Source organism: Delphinus delphis, chromosome 5 (assembly GCF_949987515.2).
Source record: "Delphinus delphis chromosome 5, mDelDel1.2, whole genome shotgun sequence".
Lineage (NCBI taxonomy): Eukaryota > Metazoa > Chordata > Mammalia > Artiodactyla > Delphinidae > Delphinus > Delphinus delphis.
This window is the reverse complement of record NC_082687.1, coordinates 95,573,460-95,598,005: the sequence shown is the minus strand read 5'-3', so window position 1 is coordinate 95,598,005 and position 24,546 is coordinate 95,573,460. Positions and strand designations below refer to the sequence as shown.

Below are 24,546 nucleotides of genomic sequence, written 5' to 3'. Positions count from 1 at the left end.
CATTCCCAGTGTAAAATATTGGGTTCCAAAAAGTTCGTTCGGTTTTGAGTAAAAATAAAAGACACATTTTTCATGTTCACCAGGAACCTCATTAACCAAAAGAACATTTTGGCCAACCCAATAATAATGCTGTTTCCATATACCTTACAGGTCCCCCCTGTTATCAAACTTTTAGTTTGTCAGTCTGATAGATTTCTGCTTGTTTTATTTGATTTGCATGTCTTTAATTATGAATGAACTTGAACATCTTTTCATATGCTTATTGGATATTTGCATTCCTTTCCAAACTGTCTTTTCATATCCTTTACCCTTTCTTCTCTTGGGTTGTTCATCTTTTCTCTTATTCCTTTCTGTGGGTTCTTTGTAAACTAAAATTTGCTTTATGATTCATATTGCAAATATTTCATCCTGGTTTGTTCTTTTTCTTTTAACTTATTTATTTTATATTTATTTTTATTTGCCATATGGAGAAGTTTTTAATTTATCTAAATGCAAACATTTTATTTTCTTTCATGGTTCCTGGGCAATGATTTATTTTTCATGTAATAAGAATCTTAGTGTTCTCAGCATGAACAAAGTTATTGTCTTAGTCCATTCAGACTGCTATAACAAAATGCCTGTGTGGCATTAAGCAACAGAAATTTATTTCTCCCAGTTCTGGAGGCTAGGAAGTTCAAGATCAAGACACAAACAGATTCAGTGTCTGGTCCGGGCCCCCTTTCTACTTCATAGACAAAAGTCTTCTCTCTGTGTTCTCACTCGGTGGGAGGGGCAAGGGAGCTCTCTTTTATCCCTCTTATAAGGGCACTAATCCAATTAATGAGGGATCCACCCTCGTGACCTAACCAACTTCCATAACTCCCACCTCCTAATACCATCACACTGGGGGTTAGCTTTTAACACATGAATCTGGAGGGACACAAACATTCTGTCTTTAGTAGTTGTATGAAAGACAGAATTCCTAGAATCTTGACAATAAAAGGCTCTTAAAGAAAACCAAGGAAAACTTTCCAATCAGTGACAGAATCTCCTTCTTGATATCTCCGATGGAAGATCAGCCAGCTTCTCCTTCAGCTTCCATAAGAATTAATTTTCCTATTTTACCAGACAGCCCTTTATATTGTTAAACAACTTTTTATTCATTTTTTTCAAATAAGAGGTAGAGGAACTGTGGTGCAATCAGGGGAAGAGCATGAACAGAGGTAGAGGGCAGGAGATGATGGCATCTTTGGGGGCTGCACATTCTTCATCTTCAATGTGAGCTAGTTCCTCCTAATACAGAGCCAAAATTGTCTCCTGGTGTTTGCTCGTGATTTTGTAATAAAGTGAACACAATTGAAATAACAGATTTTGTCAATCTTTGTGATCCATGCTGCAAAAATCAAACCAACACTCCATGATAAGAATCATCACTAACTAACTGTGCAGTAAATCTTGGTACAGATTTCACTCTCTGGTGATATTATCAAGTAATATGTGTTTCTTTGCAGTTCATGGGAATTGGATGTACTTCTGTGACTTTGCCTGTTAGATAAGTTCTGTATATCAATACCATTTTCCACTGACTTTTATTATGTAATTAGGTATATGACAACCTCGTATCAACATCCATTATGCAAATAGAGCCATGTTCCCATGGAGAATGTTTGAGATGGAGAGGCTATAGAACATCTAGAAATAGAAAGATACTGCTCTAAGAACTGCGAGAGAAATAAGGCAATAACTCCAACCTTCAGAAATAAAAGCTATAGAGAAAAGGAACAAGGAAGAAGAGACCAAAGACAGATTCACAGCTTAAAATGAACATTACTCCAAAGAAAGACTTCAGCCTTTCATTGCTCACTTCTCTCTTCTCTGGGAAGAAAACCAAGAGAAATCCCTGAGAGGCTGGAATTCTCATGATGTACTCTGTTCCCAAGATGGCTGATGCTCCATCCACTAGAACACATGGAAGGTAGGGTTGCCAGATTTAGCCAATAAAAATGCAGAACACCCAGTTAAACTAGAATTTCAGATAAATAATGACTAATTTTTAGGGTAAATATGTCTCAAATATTGCATAGGTGCCTTATACTCTATCTGGCAACCCTAATGAATGGTCAACTTCTTATTTTTCCTTTGGAAATTCCAGATTCCATAAAGGTGGCTCTTGAGGTAACCCCAAACTTACAAACTCTTTATATTATGTGTTAAAAACACTTGGTTACCAATGTAAGAAGACATCCTTGTCCTAAGAAGTCCCAAACATCTTAGAAAAAACCTAACCACATATTTCATTTATACATAAACATATTCTGATCTGAGGAACAATTACCACATGCTTTCGCACTGGAAACCTCCAGTGGGTTAAAGAAGATCACTGTATTTGTTCTGTTTCAAGTGGCATTTTGTATTCAATCATGCCAAACCTGCAAAGATGGTCTTGAATTGGAGTGAGACAGACTACATTGGCCAGAAGCCAGACTATGTAGTGAGAAGCCCATGGAACCCTCTCACCAGTGTCTTGTACATATACAAAGTGGGAGGACTTGAGGTGAAATCAAAACCTCATTGGATTGTAAGTAAAAGCAATCACTTCTGACATCTCCTGGACCAGTTTGAAAACAAAAACAGTCTAGGTAATGACTTCATAAAAAAAGTTAAAGCCCCCTACTGAATAGATAAGAATAAATGTCTTCATCATCTCCCACAAGTAAAGGGACAAATGAGTGAGTAAATCACAGACAATATCGAATGTTACTAATATAAATAGCCTCATTTTGCACTGTGTTTTATATATATTAACTCATTTGTTACTCAGAACAGTCCTGTGAGGGAGGAACTCTTATTTGTTCCATTTTACTGCAGAGAAGCCTAACTCACAGAAGAGTTAAATAACGACCCCAGGTTACACCACTAGGAAGTGGCCAAGATGGAAATCAAACCAAGGCAGAGAATATGATGTTTCCTTTCTATGAGGCTACTTGTTTCTCAGATTAACTGATAAAGGAAAGGCAAAATAGAACGTTCTCAATGGCCACGTGGAGCAAATCTAATTGCCTCTCTAGAGGGCTTATTCTGATTATACCAGAAGCCACACTGGGCAGCCTCAGACTCCACAGCAAAGACCTAATGGCTCAGTAGATACCCTGTCAGCTGACAAGCATCATGTCTGTCCGTGGATCAGCCTCACCACCCATTATGCTCCCAAGAGTGAAGTAAAGTGGACGACAAAAGAGTAGAGTGGATTGAATGTCTGAGACCTTCCTGGTAGCCATGTGACTTTGGACAGGTCATAGGTCTCACCATTGTAGTGGTTTCCTCATCAGAACAGAAAGTGATCAAATGGTCATGGCAGCCAGACTAGAGTGAGTCCCTACTATGTGTCAGGCACAAGACTGGGTACTTAGCATATATGGTGCCAAGAACACTGTGATCTTAACTCCCATTGTTGCCCCCACTTTGTAGATGAGGAGATTGAGTCACAGAGGAATAAAGTATCTTCCAGAAGTCACATGTCCAATAAAAAGCAAGGCCAAGAGTTGCATCATGCCTGTCTCACTTCCTGGGTACTGTTACCTGTGGACTACATGGCTGTGGTGTTCATGCTGCCTGGGAGCTAGTCCTGGTCTAACACCCATTTTTTTCTGTGTGATACTATGCACATTATTTAAGCTTTCTCTGCCTTGTTTACTTCATCTGTAAGTTGGGGAAAATAGTAGAGTTTGTTACAATTAAAGAAGACAATACCATATGTCAATTGCCTAGAATATATGCACTAATACAAGCTGGCTACTACTATTACTATTGCTATTACTATTATTATTGCTATTACTATTACTATTGTTATTACTATTATTATTGCCATTGCTATTATTATTACTATTGTCATTACTATTACTATTGCTCTTATTATTTATGCCCTTTCTATTTCAGCTCACTGTCTCTGTCTTATAAAATGAAGACTTTACAGTTCAAAAGGTCTGTAATTTCTGAAATTCTAGAAATCTGGAAGTGAGAAGGAAAAAAAGAAAATAAAACAAAGACCAAAGTTTCTTCAAGAGAAAGAAGTCCTTATGAAGGGCTGCTGGGAGAAAATCAAAAGGCGATAAGATCTAAAATATCCAATCCTTTGAGTTTCACATATTTTATTCCCATTTGGTTTGCAATATTCAGGTGCCAACACTTAGTATGAACTTGGAAAGTTCTCTCCTTGGTTATCAATATTGCTTCACAAGGATCCACAAAACAAAAAATCCAAACTGAAAATGCCCCAAATGCTCCCATCCCCTCCCCCACAGGCACATTGGAACAAGCCTACATGCATTGTTTTAAAAGTCAGCACTTTCTCAAGATTGCTTTGGCTATTCAGGGTCTTTTGTGTTTCCATACAAATTGTAAAATTTTTTGTTTCAGTTCTGTGAAAAATGCCATTGGCAGCTTGATAAGGATTGCACTGAATCTGTAGATTGCTTTGGGTAGTAGAGCTATTTTCACAATGTTGATTCTTCTAATCCAAGAACGTGGTATATCTCTCCAGCTGTTTGTATCGTCCTTAATTTCTTTCATCAGTGTCTTATAGCTTTTTGCATACAGGTCTTTTGTCTCCTTAGGAAGGTTTATTCCTAAGTATTTTATTCTTTTTGTTGCAATGGTAAATGGGATTGTTTCCTTAATTTCTCTTTCAGATTTTTCGCCGTTAGTGTATAGGAATGCAAGAGAGTTCTGTGCATTAATTTTGTATCCTGCAACTTTACCAAATTCATTGATTAGCTCTAGTAGTTTTCTGGTAGAACCTTTAGGATTCTCTATGTATAGTATCATGTCATCTGCAAACAGTAACAGTTTTACTTCTTCTTTTCCGATTTGGATTCCTTTTATTTCTTTTTCTTCTCTGATTGCTGTGGCTAAAACTCAGCACTGTTTACAATAGCCAGGACATGGAAGCAACCTAAGTGTCCAATGACAGATGAATGGATAAAGAAGATGTGGCACATATATACAATGGACTATTACTCAGTCATAAAAAGAAATGAAATTGTGTTATTTGTACTGGGGTGGATGGACCTAGAGTCTGTCATACAGAGTGAAGTAAGTCAGAAAGAGAAAAACGAATACTGTATGCTAACACATATATATGGAATCTAAAAAAAAAAAAAATGGTGCTAATGAACCTAGGGCCAGGACAGGAATAAAGACACAGACGTAGAGAATGGACTTGAGGACACAGGGAGGGGGAAGGGTAAGCTGTGACAAAGTGAGAGAGTGGCATGGACATATATACACTACCAAATGTAAAATAGCCAGTGGGAAGCAGCAGCATAGCACAGGGAGATCAGCTCGGTGCCTTGTGTTCACCTAGAGGGGTGGGATAGGGAGTGTGGGACAGAAGAGGGAGGAGATGTGGGGATATATGTATACTATAACTGATTCACTTTGTTATACAACAGAAACTAACACAACATTGTAAGCAATGATACTCTAATAACGTTAAAAAAAAAAAAGGTCAGCACTGAAGTCTCCACCTGTCCCCCTTACTCAATGTCTTTTCTCTTCCGGCATAGTTTCAAGAGGTAAGTAAGGACAAAATGAAGGTGAGAGAAGCTTCTTTTGTGTTTTAGGCTTTGTTGGATTTTATTTTCCTTGCCAAGTGCCTCTCGCCTGCAGACCCTGTGATGTGGGTTAGCGTCATCCTCCTCTTATCTACTTCACTCAGGAGATGAAAAGGATGTTTGCTGAGGTCCGGGTGCCTTCTTGGTCTGCACAGGGATTGATGTGTGAGCCCAGTCCCAGCGGTGTTTGCACAGACACACGCCCATGTGGGAACACTGGCAATATGGCAAGAGCTTCACTCCTTTCTGTGACTTAAGAGCCTCCTAATGAATGCTCTTGAGGACCTTTCATGCCCTATCCCTCCCAGTCTCCCGTACTGAACTGCTCCCAGCCCTTGGATGCCCAGTGTGCTCTCTCTCTCTTCATTCATGGTCTGATGCAAAAAATTCTTCTGTATGAAAAACTCCCTTCCCTCCTCTCCTTCTCTCTACTCACCCTGAATGGTTAAGTTTAAACATGACATCTATTAGGAAGGCACTCCTGATCACCAATCTAGATTACTTGTCCTTCTTGAGTATTTCTATATCCCAAGTACAAGTTAACCCCAATTCATTCAGCACCTTCTGTGTGCTAAGCCTTGCTCTAAGCAATGGAGAAAGGATAATTTCAGTTAGAAACAAGGGCTATATAAACTACAGTAGGACAATGTGGTAAAGAGTAAATGCCGGAAGTGACATGAAATTTGGAAACCAGATATGAACCTTCTAAAGGAGGAACTAATATTTAAGCAGAGTCTTGAAGGCTGAGAAACAGTCAGCAGTAAAAGGGTCTGGGGCAAAATGTTCCAGGAGGAAGGTGCTATGTAAATATGCTGGGACAGGAATGGGTGTGGTGTGTGGGAGGGACAGAGAGCTTTCTGGGGGAGAATAATAGTGGTCTGTTGGTGTGTCAGTAAAATCATTGTCACGGCCAGTTTACATTCACTGGTCATTTGATGGGCAGAGAGCAGTTGGACATATGGGAAGAGCTTTAGATAAGATAGTCATTCCTATCACTCCTTGGCTGTGTGACCTTGGGCAAGTTATTTAACTCCTCTGATCATCAGCTTCCTCTACATGATTGTGTTTAAAAGCAGACCTTAGAGCTTGTCAGACTACTGCTATTTGGATAATGGGGTAGCAAAATGTTTAACTTTTCTGAAGCTCATTTTTCTTATATATGAGATTTGTCACACACAGAAGCCTGACATTTAGGATATGTGCACATTATCATTGCTGTTGTTACTCATTTGTGCGGAAGGAGTCATACCGCTAGCTCGCAGATATTTTGAAAATGAAATATAACTTATGTACAATGCCCCAAATTTAGTAAGGATTTACCATGTAGTATAGTGGACAGTTCTTGTTTTGTGTTTGCCCAGTAACCATTTCTCCCATCTACTAGAATCATTATTTTCTTTAGGGAAGGACTTCTTCCAATTGGATATAATTGGTGGGAATGTTAATTGGTTGCCCTTCCTTTCCCCAGCCAAGTGCCCCATGCTAAGCCAAGCTGGTACTTCTTCCCTGGAATCTGAATCGTAAGCAAAGTCAACAAGACTGAAAAAAGATGGCATTCATTCATTCTAACAATGGCACCTAAGCAAGTCTCTTCCTGTGTAAGATGGTTATTGTGATTTCTGTTTCCTCCGGTCTCTTCTAAGCTTTGTTCTCCTTTTCCTATCAATTCCAGTAGTTCCTGATAGCCCTCTGATATCTTCCCTTTCGCTTAAATAACCATGGTTATTTTCTTGTGTTTGTAACCCCAAACTATAATCTATATATATATATAGCTATATTATTGTCATTATGATCATGACTGTTACTGTTATTATGATTATTAGAAAAGAGGGTTTAATTGACATTATTATTGTTTATGATTATTTTTGATGACATAACCAGCCCACAAATGTCCTGCCTAAATTGGAAGTAGAGATTAAACCAAAAGTAAGCCGCATACGTCTCGACTCACTTTCACATTTATTCCCACACCTGCTCTTTGTATGTATCTAGTCACATAGCTTGTATGATTTGTAGTTAAAGACTAAAACCTGGCTAAATTTCAAAGCAAGGAAAAATTTACAAACAATAAATGGGCTTCTGTAATGTCTATCTTCAAGGTCAATGATGAAGTCACATAAAGAAAAGATTACTGGGGGGGGGAGAGAGATAAATTAGGAGTTTGGAATTAACATATACACACAACTATATATAAAATAGATTAACAGGGCTTCCCTGGTGGTGCAGTGGTTGGGAGTCCGCCTGCCGATGCAGGAGACACGGGTTCGTGCCCCGGTCCGGGAAGATCCCACGTGCCGCGGAGCGGCTGGGCCCGTGAGCCATGGCCGCTGAGCCTGCGCGTCCGGAGCCTGTGCTCCGCGACGGGAGAGGCCACAGCAGTGAGAGGCCCGCGTACCGCAAAAAAAAAAAAAAACAAAAAAGATAAACAACAGGGATTTACTGTATAACACAGGGAACTATATTCAATATCTTGTAATAATCTATAATGGAAAAGAATCTGAAAAAAATATGTATATGTATAACTGAATCACTTTCCTATACACCTGAAACTAACACAACATTGTAAATTAACTATACTTCAATTTTTAAAAATGGTTAAAAAAAATTAGTAGAAAATGATGCTTGCTAGGCCAGGCACTTTGTGGGGAGGACAAGAATGTAGATTCAAACCTCTCCTACATGTTGAAGCCACAGAGAGGATGCTCACAAATGACTCTAATAAAACACTAACAGAGGCAGATGGAAAATATAGATGAACAGGATATGTTCCAGGGGACCTAGAGGTGTCTTGTGTGTTCCTCTAGGTCTGTGACTCTGTGATTCTACCTAAGATTTTATTGATTTTTTTTAGTGCATAAATATCATTGGTTTAAGAGGAAATTTTACCTACCTACACTGTATTCTTTAACATACTCAAGTTCCCCACCTCTAAAATAGGAACAAAATGACTCTGTTGTTAGTTGTGAAATGATTATATAAGGTCCTTTCAGTTTATATAAATACTATCAGGTATAATGTACAAAGTAGTTGTAAAGACTAGAACCAGCCTTGTGCCTTTCCTGACTCCCCACAGTAGATTGACTCAGTGTCCACACTCTTCGTGCCCTCCCTGTGTTAGAATCACACATCCGTGCCCTGTGGCATCTAACTGTGCCATATCTCCTGTTGGAATTGGGTGGGGTATATTTTCCCACCCTTTGAGGTTGGGCATGACCATGTGACATCCTTGGCCAATGGAAAGTGGGCGCAAGTGACTGGGCTGAAGTCTCAGGGGGCGGAGTGTGTTTCGCTCTCTCCTTCCCTTCTGGCAATTTGCTATGAGAACAACGTGACCCATAGCTGCTGTTCCAAGGAGAATGAGGCACATTAAACCCAACCCAAGGCCTGGAGCCAAGCCTGGCCGACCTAAGCCTGACACAGAGCTTCCCCAGACTGCCACAGATCCGTGAAGCAAATAATAAATTTTTGCTGCTTTAAGTCACGCAGTTTTGGTGTTACACAACAATATTGCATCAATAGCTGAGCAATACGTTAGCCCTTAGCATGCATTATATGGTTCCTTGAATGATTGTAAACTCTGCAAAGTCAGTGTCATTGTCTGTCTGGTCCACCGTGTTTCCCCCACTCTTTAGGACAGTTTATAACACAAAATATTTAATGGTCTGTGAGTCCATTGCAGGAGCTTATTGCATTAGTCTAGTCCTCTCTCACCAATCAGATGTGAGTTGAAGAGAAATAAGCAATCCTACTTTAAAAATTATAGCCACAAAATACATATGGAATTTTCTTTCACTTTTCCCAGTAACTGTATAATCGATTTTTTTAAGTGAACCAAATAAACAGGCAAATCTTGTAGGCTCAGATGCGACTTTAAAAACTGTTGAAGAAAATGTTTTTTTGAATGGTGGAGGGTCCAATCATGCCAGTAAAAATAATTCTGAATTTGTATATTCTTTTACTCATGCAATAAGCCTTCTGATAGAGAACTTACTCTGTGCTAAGCCCCATATTAGGTCCTTGAGATAGGAAGAGCAAGCTCGTGGTTCTTGGCCTTAAGTCATTTATGCTATAGTGAGAGACACAATTCCCTGGACATCTGAAGTTTAGCACGTTAAGTGTTTGGATAGACAGCAAGAGTGTTCTCCCGGTGAGGGCATAAAAGAAGAAGTACCTAACTCAGACCTGGGAGAAATCAGAGGAGACTTCTTTAAGCAGGTTGAGCTGCCTGTATTTTAAGTGATGAGAATTGGGATAGTTAAGTGAAAAATAAAATTGAAAAAGATAAAATAACATCCACAGCAACTCTTCTCAGAGACATCATGGTTGGCAGGGTGACAAGGATGGCTTGAATAGGAAGCAGCTTGTTCCTGCAAAGTTCACTATTTGAACACAATGTTTGCTCTATCTGCCTTCACTGGCCACGATTCTGTCCTTTCCATATCCCCCAGTTCTCTGGGAAAATGATTATTTTCTACTTTGGCAAGTAATCCAGGATAAGGAAAAGTGTACAATACTTTTAGACACAGTATTAACAATTTCAATTTATTTGACCTCCATAATAAAATTAATAATAATACTATTGAACTTAATATAGGGGACAGAAGATGCGTATGGAAGTCTAGGAACTAATCTGACGAGATAAAATCTGATAATTTGTGAATTATCTCACAACTCAAAAGACAATGTTTTGGGTCATTTTATGTCACTAAGAATTTCACCTTAACACAACTGCTATCTTTCTATTGTATACATTTTGCCAAGTAACTGAGCATAATAATAAAATAAAATTCTAATTTTCGTCTCTAAGAGTTAAGAGGAAGGAAAATCCCTAAAATTAAAATATTATACAAAATGACCAATGGATGCGGGGGTAATGTAAAATAAATCCCGGAATTTAATGAGGTTTTTAATCATCACTAGTTAAGACAATTGGTAGGGCCTGTTATTTTCAGTAGCAAGCTCAAATCACTTCACGTGATAATTTCTAGGGTTAATTGTCTCAGTTTATTCAATGCAATCTTCTCCACCGGCTTTATTTTTATCTGCCAGTACACAAATATGCTGCAATTAGCATAAATTAAACTAAATGAATTCTGTGGATTACTAAATTATTTTACACAGGTCTTTTTTTATTTTCCTCTCCAAACATTTAAAGACTGGGGATGGGTGAATAGTTTGATGGCAAATTCCAACATCCAGCTGCTCAGCCTCAGTTCAAAAAAAAACCAAAGTGCTTAAAAACTGAGTGATTGATTTTCAGAAATCTTGGGTAGAAAAATACATCATGAAAAAAATCATCAGGCAAGATGTTGTATCATTATACACTGATCTTCACAGAGGCCCACATGACTCACGGCTGGAATGCAAGGAACTCGACATGAAAACTTAGATAATGCAGAGTGAGAAGGATTCAAATGTGTGCCTCAAATGAGTGATTTCCAGTGTTGAACCCGACACGTGGTGACCTTGGATGGCTCCGGGAACATTTGTGCTTAACAAAGTGATTTCTGTCTGAATTAGAAACTCAGTTCCTTTAGCAGATTGGTTCAAGATGAGGGAGTAGAAGGACATGCACTCACTCCCTCTCACGAGAACCAGAATCACAACTAACTGCTGAACAATCATCGACGGGAAGACACTGGAACTCACCAAAAAAAGATACCCCACATCCAAAGAAAAGGGAGAAGCCGCAATGAGACGGTAGGTAGGGTGCAATCACAATAAAATCAAATCCCATAACTGCTGGTTGGATGACTCACAAACTGGAGAACACTTATACCACAGAAGTCCACCCACTGGAGTGAAGGGTCTGAGCTCCACGTCAGGCTTCCCAACCAGGGGATCCAGCAACAGGAGGAGGAATTCCTACAGAAACAGACTTTGAAGGCTAGTGGGATTTGACTGCAGGACTTCGACAGGACTGGGGGAAACAGAGACTCCGCTCTTGGAGGGCACACACAAAGTAGTGAGTGCATCGGGACCCAGGGGAAGGAGCAGTGACCCCATAGGAGACTGAACCAGAACTACCTGCTAGTGTTGGAGGGTCTCCTGCAGAGGCGCTGGGAGCAGAAGTTCTTGGAAGTACTCCTTGGTGTGAGCCCTCCCAGAGTCTGCCATTAGCCCCACCAAAGAGCTGGGTAGGCTCCAGTGCTGGGTCACCTCAGGCCAGACAACCAATGGGAGGAAACCCAGCCCCACCCATCAGCAGACAACCGGATTAAAGTTTTAATGAGCTCTGCCCACCAGAGTAACACCCAACTCTACCCACCACCAGTCCCTCCCATCAGGAATCTGGCACAAACCTCTTAGATAGCCTCATCCACCAGAGGGCAGACAGAAGAAGCAAGAAGAACTACAATTCTGCACCCTGTGGAAGGAAAACCACATTCACAGAAAGACAGACAAAATGAAAATGCAGAGGACTTTGCACCAGATGAAGGAACAAGATAAAACCCCAGAAAAACAACTAAATGAAGTGGAGATACGCAACCTTCCAGAAAAAGAATTGAGAATAATGATAGTGAAGATGATCCAGGACCTCAGAAAAAGAATGGAGGCAAAGATTGAGAAGATGCAAGAAATGTTTAACAAAGACCAAGAAGAATTAAAGAACAAACACATAGAAGAATTAAAGAACAAACAAACAAAGATGAACAATACAATAACTGAAATGAAAAATGCACTAGAAGGAATCAATAGCAGAAAAAATCAGGCAGAAGAATGGATAAGTAACCTGGAAGGCAGAATGGTGGAATTCACTGCCATGGAACAGAATAAAGAAAAAAGAATGAAAAGAAATGAAGACAGCCTAAGAGACCTCTGGGACAACATTAAACACAACATTTGCATTACAGGGGTCCCAGAAGGAGAGGAGAGAGAGAAAGGACCTGAGAAAATATTTGAAGAGATTATATTTGAAAAGTTCCCTAACATGTGAAAGGAAATAGCCAGCCAAGTCCAGGAAGTACAGGGAGTCCCAGGCAGGATAAACCCAGGGAGAAACACGCCGAGACACATAGTAATCAAACTGACAAAAATTAAAGACAAAGAAGAATTATTGAAAGCAACAAGGGGAAAAAACAACAAATAACATACAAGGGAATCCCCATAAGGTTAAAAGCTGATCTCTCAGCAGAAACTCTACAAGCCAGAAGGGACTGGCACGATATATTTAAAGTGATGAAAGGGAAGAAGCTATAACCAAGATTACTCAACCCAACAAGGATCTCATTCAGATTCGACAGAGAAATGAAAAGCTTTACAAACAGGCAAAAGCTAAGAGAATTCAGCACCACCAAACCAGCTCTACAACATGCTAAAGGAAATTCTCTAAGTGGGAAACACAAGAGAAGAAAACGACCTACAAAATCAAACCCATTACAGTTAAGAAAATGGTAATAGGAATATACATATTGATAATTACCTTAAACGTGAATGTATAATGCTCCAACCAAAAGACACAGGCTCGCTGAATAGATACAAAAACAAGACCCATATATATGTTGTCTACAAGAGACCCACTTCAGACCTAGAGACACATACAGACTGAAAGTGAGGAGATGGAAAAAGATATTGCATGCAAATGCAAATCAAAAGAAAGCTTGAATACCAATACTCATATCAGATAAAATAGACTTTAATATAAAGAATGTTACAAGAGACAAGGAAGGACACTACATAATGATCAAGGGATCAAATCAAGAAGAAGATACAACAATTGTAAATATTTATGCACCCAACATAGGAGCACCTCAATACACAAGGCAACTGCTAACAGCTATAAAAGAGGATATCGACAGTTATACAATAATAGTTGGGGACTTTAACACCTCACTTACACCAGTGGACAGATCATCCACACAGAAGATTAATAAGGAAACACAAACTTTAAATGACACAATGATACTACACATAGAGAATCCTAAATACGCCACCAGAAAACTATTAGAGCTGATCAATGAATTTGATAAAGTTGCAGGATACAAAATTAATGCACAGAAATCTCTTGCATTCCTATACACTAACAACAAAAGATCAGAAATAGAAATTAAGGAAACAATCTCATTCACCACTGCAACAAAAAAGAATAAAATACCTAGGAATAAACCTACCTAAGGAGGTAAAAGACCTCTACTCAGAAAACTATAAGACAGTATGAAAGAAATCAAAGATGACACAAACAGATGGAGACATATACCATGCCCTTGGATTGGAAGAATCAACATTGTTTAAATGACTATACTACCCAAAGCAATCTACAGATTCAATGCAATCCCTGTCAAAGTACCAATGGCATTTTTTACAGAACTAGAACAGAAAAATCTTAATTTGTATGGATACACAAAAGATACACAAAAGACCCTGGATGGCCAAAGTAGTCTTAAGGGAAAAAAACGGAGCTGGAGGAATCAGATTCCCTGACTTCAGACTATACTACAAAGCTACAGTAATCAGTACAATATGGTACTGGCACAAAAACAGAAATATAGATAAATGGAACAGGATAGAAAGCCCTGACATAAACACACGCATCTATGGACAACTAATGTATGAGAAAGGAGGCAATGATATACGTGGAGAAAAGACAGTCTCTTCAATAAGTAGTGCTGGGAAAACTTGACAGCTACATGTAAAAGAATGAAATTAGAACACTCCCTAACACCATACACAAAAATAAACTCAAAATAGATTAGAGACCTATGTGTAAGTCCGGACAGTATAAAACTCTTAGAGGAAAACATAGGAAGAACACTCTGACGTAAGTCACAGCAAGATCTTTTTTGATCCACCTCCTAGAGCAATGGAAATAAAAACAAAAGTAAGCAAATGGGACCTAATGAAATTTAAAAAGCTTTTCCAAAGCAAAGGAAACTACAAACAAGATGAAAAGACAACCCTCAGTTGGGAGAAAATATTTGCAAATGAATCAACAGACAAAGGATTAATCTCCAAAATATATAAACAGCACATGCAGCTCAATATTAAAAAAACAAACAATCCAATCAAAAAATGGGCAGAAGACCTAAATAAATATTCCTCCAAAGGAGACATACAGATGGCCAAGAAGCACACGAAAAGCTGCTCAACATCACTAATTATTAAAGAGATGCAAATCAAAAGTGCAATGAGGTATCACCTCACACTGGTTAGAATGGGCATCATCAGAAAATCTACAAACAACAAATGCTGGAGAAGGTGTGGAGAAAAGGGAACCCTCTTTCACTGTTGATGGGAATGTAAATTGATACAGCCACTATGGAGAACATTATGGAGGTTCCTTAAAAAACGAAAAATAGAATTACCATATGACCCCGCAATCCCACTACTGGGCATATACCCAGAGAAAACCATAATTCAAAAAGACACACGCGGGCTTCCCTGGTGGCGCAGTGGTTGAGAGTCCGCCTGCTGATGCAGGGGACACAGATTCATGCCCTGGGCTGGGAAGATCCCATATGCCGCGGAGCAGCTGTGCCCATGAGCCATGGCCGCTGAGCCTGTACGTCCAGAGCCTGTGCTCCACAACGGGAGAGGCCACAACAGTGAGAGGCCCGTGTACCGCAAAAAAAAAAAAAAAGACACACGCACCCAATGTTCATTGCAGCACTATTTACAATAGCCAGGTCATGGAAGAAACCTCAATGCCCATCAACAGACGAATGGATAAAGAAGATGTGGTACATGTATACAATGGAATATTACTCAGCCATAAAAAGAAACGAAATTGGGTCATTTGTAGACACATGGGTGGATCTAGAGACTGTCATACAGAGTGAAGTAAGTCAGAAAGAGAAAAAATAAGCATCCTATATTCATGCATATATATGGAACCTAGAAAAATGGTACAGATGAACAGGTTTGCAGGGCAGAAATAGAGACACATATGTAAGAACAAACATATGGACACCAAGGGGGGAAAGTGGCGGGGGGGTGGTGGTGGTCGGATGAATTATGAAATTGACACACACATACACCAATATTTATAAAATAGATAACCAATAAGAACCTGCTGTATTAAAAAATAAATAAAATAATATTCAAAGAAAGAAAAAAAGCAACTCAGTTCCTTTAACCTTGTGTTATTGGTGGTAACATCTTTCACTAAGAAACTCAACACAGGACCCTTGACTTCCACTCAACTTTAGAAAGACTTACAGAGTGTTCAGCCACTGCTGGACCTGCTTCCCCTCTACCTGATCACCTTCCAGGAGTACACTCCTCAGGACCCCTCAGCCACTGCCCCTCTGACATTGCCCTGGCTCCACACTTCCGGTTCCTGCCATTGACCCTCCCAGATCTTCTTCCTCTCTACCTCTGTCTTGCGGGAATTCACCTACCATTTACTACCTACCATTTTTCCCCTCTTCACATGTGACCCTGGAGAAACTCTCTCCTTCCTCAGTCAACAGGTTCACATATTTACTGTGCACTTATTATGTGGCAGACTCTGGGCCTGGTGCTGGAGATCCATTCTTAGACAAGGTAGAAATGGTCTCTACTTCACGACAATCAGAGTCAACAGGAAAGAGGGTAATTACAATAAAGCCATAGACATCCTCCATGTGGAATAGTACAGAGACTGTAAGAATGGGGAAGGGCCTCTCCTCCCTCCTCAAGTTTCGTGTGTTCTTTCTGGAAGCTGCCTCTCTCCATCACATCTGCTTTTCTCCTGAAAGGGAGGGCGAGAAGGGCAGAACCTTGATTTCCATTGGAAGGGAAAAAAGTGACAACAATGATATGCTCCTCACTCTACAGATCCTCACTCTGCAAGCCACCTCCTTCTGCCCTGGTGCCTTGAACACCTTGGAGGCGAGAGCTGACCAATTCCTTCTTTGCTCCTAACCTATGGGTGTGGATTCAATGGCAGCTCTTCCTTGTACCATATGCTCAGGGTCCAGGCCCTTATACGGAAGGCTTTCAATGATATATAAGCTGCCTATTCTATCCATCACCAAATTCTCATTTATTTGCCCAGAGCCTCATTCATAATGGATGCCCAGTAAATATTTCGTGAATAAGTTAAATGAATAAGTATGTGTTAAATTAATAATGAAGTGTTTTTAGAATTACGGTATATTACAATATGATGGATGATGTTTGACTAGAAAGTTGTGACCACACAAAACTATTCTGTAGTGTATATGAAAATAAAAAAGTTCAAGACTGGGGCTTCCCTGGTGGCGCAGTGGTTGAGAGTCCGCCTGCCGATGCAGGGGATGCGGGTTCGTGCCCCGGTCCGGGAGGATCCCTTATGCCGCGGACCGCCTGGGCCCGTGGGCCGTGGCCGCTGGGCCTGCGCGTCTGGAGCCTGTGTTCCGCTGCGGGAGGCGCCGCAGCGGTGAGAGGCCCGCGTACCGCAAAACAAAAACAAAATCAAAAACAAAAACAAAACAAAAAAAGTTCAAGACTATCACGAGTCTAAGGCCAAAGGGGAACTCACTATTAGTTGTAAGCCAACTGACCATCGCAAAGGGGCTTCAGGTCTCAAACACCTGACTAAAAACACCAGTTCCACGAGCCCATTGGGATCTCTCTTATCCAATACTGAGTCCCTATTACTTAGCACACAGCTTAGCACAAAAAGGTGCTCATAATATTTGTTGAATATATTAAACGAATGAGCTAAAACAAACTTTGGAGTCACAGGACATTTTTGTATGTTAAGGGTTTCTGTACAAGAATTCATCAGCTAGTGGCCTGCAGAAGTGTTTTGTTGTATCTGCACATTGTTTTTCTAAATTTTGAATTGTTTACCAACATCAAGAATTTTAATATGAAAACATCTGACATTTAAAAAAATTTGACCTTCATATTTTTTAGAAATAGTAGTGGATTTAGAAATAGTGGAATAATGCCAGGAGGAATTTGTTTAGAGCTCTGTGGGGCTCTCTTGTCTGTATGGGGCATGAACTCTCCACCTCACCACAGTCCCCACCTGGCTAGTTTCATGTGTCCATACACCCCTGGAGATATTTGGCTTTGTGACCTTGATCTAAAGAAGCATATTAAGGGAGAAGCAAGAGAGATCATTTGAGATTAGGAGTTCTAAGGCACTCTTAGATTCTTAATAATTTATAGTTTAAATCCTTTGCCTATTTTTTTTAGAACAGAGAATTTAAAATGGAGAGTGAAGGGATGGGAAGAAGAAACACTTTAAAAAATATTTCTGCCTTTTTAAATAAAACTCATACTCCCAAACTAGCCAAGTGGGCCGAAAACAACAGGGTAGGGTTAGTTAATTTGTTCTGCACATGTTCTCTGCTGGCCTTTGAGGAAGAGAAGGGATGACCATGACTACATACAGTCTAGAAAATGCTAGAAGGATGCCTTGTTTGACAGTAAGATCAACTGACACCTCTAAGAAGTGGAGTGGTTTCATTCAGAGTCTGGCCGTCCGACAGTCAAATCATTCTTCCTTGGGTTAGCCTCATCAATAACATAATGAAGTGAAAATTACTGAGAGTCTGTGGAGAATCCAGGCTTCCCGAGAAATCTGGAGTCATTTATGTGTAGATAGAACCCTAGAAGGTGACATGAAAGAAAGATAATAGCTATCCAGATGGAAAAAAATAGACACCCAAAGTAGAAAGCAATCTTAGAAAGCGATTCCCTAATAGTTGACAGGAAGGTTTTCCTAAGGGCGTTTTTAAGAAAATAAGAAAAAAGAAATGTGTCTCCAAGGATATATATTGGATTTGTATTAGGACAAAAGGCTCAGCAACTTATCCTTAAGCATTATTCAACCTGAGCTTTATCATTATGCCAAGAGTTGTTCTTGTTTAATTGTTTCCCTCTTCTTGTTTCTAACCCACTGTTTACTGGCCCAGAACCATCTCACAATAGTATGTGAGGGAAAGGTGCAACAGGGAAAGATGCAGAACTGAGGGTGGGGAGTGATGGGCTCAAGAATAGGCCAAAGGCAACTGACTCTGCCCTTATTGCCTAAGGCTAGGGAACAATTTCACTGCAAACAGCCATGGATCCAGACTCCAGGAATCTTATGAAGTATCCTTGGCTAAGTAGGCTCTTCCTGAAAAACTCTAAAAAATAAATTTCAAAACATACATTTACCTATCCATCCATTCGACAATGTTATTGGGTACCAGGCACCATGAAGACCAATACTGAAGGTCTTACAATCTAGGAGGAGGTATATACATGTAAACCAATAATTATAATGTAATATGGTAAAGGGTATGGTAAAAGTATTTCTAGGGTACCAAAAGTACATGGCAACAGAGGAGGATTTGGTCAGGGAAAACCTTCTGGGAACAGTTACCCAGTTAAAAAAGAAAGATAAAATGGTGGCCAGGCAATGACCAGCTGTATTCCTGGTTAGTTCGTCTTATATAATGGATATCTACTTTTGCCAGGCACTGTGCTTGCCAGTGTGCTAGGCTCTGGTGCTTGAAGATGTTAAAAGCATATGGCTTTGACTAGCCCAGTCATGCTGGAATGAATAAGCTTGAGTGAGGGTGTGAAGAGACAAAGATGAATGGATAGGCAGGGGCCACATTGCCTTAATAAATAACTTTTTATTAAGCCTGGGGCAAATGAAACCAGATCTGGATTTTAGAAAGATCTCTCTGAATGTTGTATAGAGAGAATGGACTGAAAAAGGCAAAGAGTCGGGGCAGGAGACCAATTAGGGGAATGGTCTAGTCATTCAGGTAAGAACAGAAAAGGACCTGATTTCAAAATGTACCTCAAAGCTATAGTAATAAACACAGTATGGTCCTGACATAAGGATAGATATATAGATCAATGGACTAGAACTGAAAGTACAGAAATAAATCTTTACATTCACTGTCAATAGATTTTAAGTGAAGATGTCAAGACAATTCAATAGGAGAAGAAAGTCTTCAACGAATGGTGCTGGGATAACTGGATATTTTCACACAAAAGAATGAATATGAACCCTTATATCACACCAAACATAATAATGAACTCAAAATGAATCATAGACCTAAATGTAAAAGCTAAAACAAGAAAACTTTTAGAAGATAACATAGACTTTGTGTTAAGCAAAGATTTCTTATGTATGACACCAAAAGTACATACCATAAAAAGAAAATCAATAATTTGCACCTCATCAGATTACAAATTTTTGTGCTTCAAAAGACATCATTTAAAAAGTGAAAAGGCAACCCATAAACATGGAGAAAATATTTTAAAATCATATGTCCGATAAAAGACTTGTATCCCAAATATGTAAATAACTCTTACAACTCAACAATAAAAAGACTAATAACACATTTGAAAATGGGCAAAATACTGAGTACACACTTCTCCAAAGAAGATATGTGAACAGCCAATAAGCACATGAAAACAATGTTCAACATCATTAGTTACTAGGGAATTACAAATCATACCCACTAGGATGAGTATAGTCAAAAAGAAAATCACAAATGTTGGAGAGCATGTAGAGCTATCAGAACCCTCATACTTTGCTAATGGGAATATAAAATGGTGCAGACACTTTAGAAAACAGTGTGGCAGTTTCTCAAAATGTTAAACATAAAATTACCATATGACCCAGTAATTCTACTTATATGCATCTATTTGAAAATATATACATTTCTACACCAAGATTTATACACAAATGTTCAGAGCAGCATTATTTATAATAGCCAAAAAGTAGAAAGGATCCAAATGTCTATAACTGGTGAATGAATCAACAAATCACGGTATAGCCATAAAATGGATTCATACAATGGGATGCTATTTGGCAACAGAAAGGAATGAAGTACTGATACATACTGCAACATGAACGAACCACAGAAATACTGTTAGGTGAAAGAAGCCAGATACAAAAGACCACATATTACATGACTTCACTTATAGAAAATGTCCAGAAAAAAGTAAATTTCTAGAGACAGAAAGTAGATTAGTGGTTGCCTGGGGCTAGAAGCAGCAATTGCGAGTGTACAATTATTTGGGGTGATGGAAATGTTCTAAAACTGGATTGTGGTGCTGGTTATACAACTCTGTAAGTATAATTTTAAAAATTTGGGGTTGTATACTTAAGATGGGTGAATTTTATGGTATGTATAAAATGGACAGTAAAGCCATTTAAAAAAAAAACAGATTAAGAATGGAGGGATATGGACTTCCCTTGTGGCACAGTGGTTAAGAATCCGCCTGCCAATGCAGGGGACATGGGTTGGATCCCTGGTCTGGAAAGATCCCACAAACCACAGAGCAACTAAGCCTGTGTGCCACAACTACTGAGCCTGCACTCTAGAGCCTGCGAGCCACAACTACTGAGCCCACAGACCTAGAGCCTGTGCTCCACAGCAAGAGAAGCCACTGCAATGAGAAGCCTACGCACCGTAAGGAAGAGTAGTCCCCACTCATCCCAACTTGAGAAAACCCATGCACAGCAATGAACACCCAACGCAGCCAAAAATAAATAAAAAAGAAAGAAGGAAAGAAGGAAGGAAGGAAGGAAGGGAGGGAGGAAGGAAGAAAGAAAGAAAGAAAGGAGGGATGTGATGTGAACCAACAATAAAAAAAAATAGCATCAGCAGATGAACTTGGGGACCAAAGGGATATGAGAGTGGGTGACAAAAAAAAATTCTAGGATTAAAAGCAAGGATGATACTGATGGATAAATCTTAACTGAGCAACTGTTATGTGCCAGACACTGTTATGTGTCTAATATGAATCATTGTAAGGTTTTCATAGAAACCTTATTAGGTTGGGACTCTTATTATCCATGTTTTATATATGAGAAAACCCTGCCGAAGCACAGAGAGGTTAAGAAAATTTCTGAAGGTCACACAGTAAGTGGTGATCCGGCACAGCTATTTTTGGAGCTTATAGGACAAGAGAAGGGATCAACTTCACAGACTGCCCTGGGAATTCATTATAATGCTTGTGATCCTCTGCTTCCAGACATCCACACAGCTATCTTGACCCACGTGGTGGAGAACATCTCTTCTTTTCTGTCTGTAGATTCCGGCCAGAGCAATTCTATCCCAGCTTTGCAATTGCCTTCTGTAGGGATGTCCATTTATAGATTGATTTCTGCCTGAGATCATCAGAAATGCCAAATGGTAGGTCAAGGACAACAGCCAGAGAGAAATTAAGAGCAGTTAGGACTCACTCACTAGTGAGAAGATATTTAAAAGGCAATTAACAGCTTCTTTCTGACAAGCAGCCAGAAATAGCCACGGAAAAGTCACAGGGTGGAAAACTGCTTCCTCTGGGCAGGAGTCAGAAAGCCATCTAATATCCATTTCATGCTAAGAATTTTTGTCTGGAGAAACTGGTTTTTCTTTGATCACAATTCGAACCTGGGTACTATGTTGTTGGAAGATGACATTGCAAAGGGGTAAATATATGCTTGCCGTGTTTCTTCAGTGGGAATTTTACTTGTGCGTGGAATGAACAAGTGATGTATCCCTGCTCACCTCAGGCAGTTGTGAGACAGCCGTGTAGCTGGGCTCCGCCACGCGGACCAGGCACATCTCTCCTAGGGAGAGCGGCATGGTGTGGGCAGCACCCAGAAGGGACCAGCTGACTCCTCAGAGGCCTTTAATCCACTTTGGGCCCTTCAACTGCTGGGCCACCACTCTGTGCATCCCTGGGGGAACCCCATTACCTTCCTGGGCAGATAATGAGAAGACTGGAGCGGAGGGATACCAAGATCTCTTCTAGCTTGAAAGTTCTTTTCCTACTTTAGACTGTGAACAGCCCAGCCTATTAACTGGGGCGTCTACTAGGTGCCGTAGTGAAGGCAAAAAAATAACAATGAAAGTATGATTCTTCCCCTTATGGTTAGAAGAGTGTATTGGCTTCCTGTGGCTGCTGTAACATATTACCACAAACAGGGTAAACAAATTTATTCACTCACAGTTGGAGAGGCTGGAAGTCCAAAATCACAGTTTCGTCAGGGTTGGTTCCTTCTGGAGACTCTGGTGGAGAATCCGTTCCATGCCTTTCTCCACCTTCTAGAGGCTGCTGGCAATCCTTGGTGCTCCTTGGTCTATAGACACAGCCCTGAAAGCTCTGCCTCTGTCTTCACATGGTTTTCCCGTGGTCTTCACTTCTGTGTCTCAAACCCCCTGCTCCTTTCTCTCACGGGAACACCAGTCATTGGATTTAAGACCTACCCTAAATCCAGGAGTCCACCTTGAGATCTTTAACTACATCTGCAAAGATCTTATTTCCAAATAAGGTCACTTAAACAGGTATTAAGGGTTAGGCCTTGGGCATATCTTTTTGGGGGACAGAATCAGCCCATTAACAAATAGCTAACACTTAATGAGATTTAATATGTACTCCATGTGTTTCTAAGTGATTCAGGTGTATTACCATGTTTAATCCATACAAAAACTATATGGTAAACAAAACTATATGGTCAAAACTTATACACATCTTATAAATGAGGAAACCAAGAGATTGACTAACTGGCCCATGTTACTCAGTGAGGGGAAGCAGAGTAGCCACCCCAAAATGTGCCACATTTGCATGTGGATTGTTTTGACCTGGAGGCATTCAAGGCTTAGCAGACTGCAAAATAGTTTTTGTTTGTTTGTTTTTAATTTTTTTTAATTTAGTTCATTTTTGGTTGTGTTGGGTTTTTGTCGCTGCGCGCAGGCTTTTCTCTGGTTGCGGTATTGCGGTGTGCGGGCTTCTCATTGCAGTGGCTTCTCTTGTTGTGGAGCACAGGCTCTAGGCACGCGGGCTTCAGTAGTTGTGGCATGCAGGCTCAATAGTTGTGGCTCACAGGCTCTAGAGCGCAGGCTCTGTAGTTGCGGCACACAGGCTTACTTGCTCCGCGGCATGTGGGATCTTCCCGGACCAGGGCTCGAACCCATGTCCCCTGCATTGGCAGGCGGATTCTTAAACACTGTGCCACCAGTGAAGCCCTGTTTGTTTGTTTTTTAACCTCTTTCTTAACTGACTAAAAGAATTTAGATCGAGGGCCTATACCAGGAAGAGAGCTACTACCAAAGATAACTTTTTATATCAGAAAAGACTCATCTTCATGGCATGGAAAACATTGGTTCACCAAACATCGCAGCTTCCTGTGATTTGTCTTCCTCCTCTTTGAGACCCCAGACCCCTGTCCTCCTCTCCTTAGCTCAGGATGGTATACAAGCCTCAATTACCTGACTGCTGGAAGCCTCTCATGTCTTTGTGCGGCTCCTGCAGGTGGCAAATTAAATTTGTTTGAGTTATTAGACCAGCCAGAGAAACTAGAATGATAGAGGGAAAAGGTTTTCTTCTCCTACATCAGCTATTAAGCCAGGCATATAGAATGCTTCTGGAGACACATTCAAACAAGACCTCTATGCTGCCTCCCATATAGGCTTAACCAGACAAGGTGCCAACTTCAAGCAGATTATAGGTGACAACAGATTTCACTCATTCATTCTTTCTTTCATTCATTCATTAACAAACAACACAGTAGGTGCTGAATACATGTTTATTGATTAAATAAATGTCCGCAATGCCACAGGCTTTGTACTGGACACTGGGGTACAGATGTCAACAAGATTGTAATAGGACCTGGCCAAAATCAGAAATGGCTCTCCAGCCATAAAAAAGAATGAAATTTTTGCCATTTGCAGCAACAAGGATGGACTTGGAGGGCATTATGACAAGTGAAATAAGTCAGAAAGAGAAAGACAAACACTGCATGATATCACTTATATGTGGAATCTAAAAAACTACAATGAATCAGTAAATACAACAAAAAAGAAGCAGTGGGGAGAGGGAAGGGGGGAGGAGAAATATAGGGGTAGGGGAGTAAGAGGTACAAACTATTAGGTGTAAAGTAAGCTACAAGGATATATTGTACATGGGGAATATAGCCAATATTTTACCATAACTATAAAAAGTATATCCTTTAAACATTGTGAATCACATATTGTACATCTGTAACATATAATATTGTTCAGCAACTATACTTCAATAAAAATTTAAATAAAAAAATAAAGAAGTG

At 39.9% G+C, this 24,546-nt stretch overlaps 1 protein-coding gene across 10 annotated transcripts in view; it reads right to left on the bottom strand.

Moving 5' to 3' along the window:
* LDB2 (LIM domain binding 2) overlaps window positions 1-24,546 on the bottom strand; it is a 379,673-nt gene that overhangs the window by 178,825 nt on the left and 176,302 nt on the right. The window lies entirely within an intron of this gene.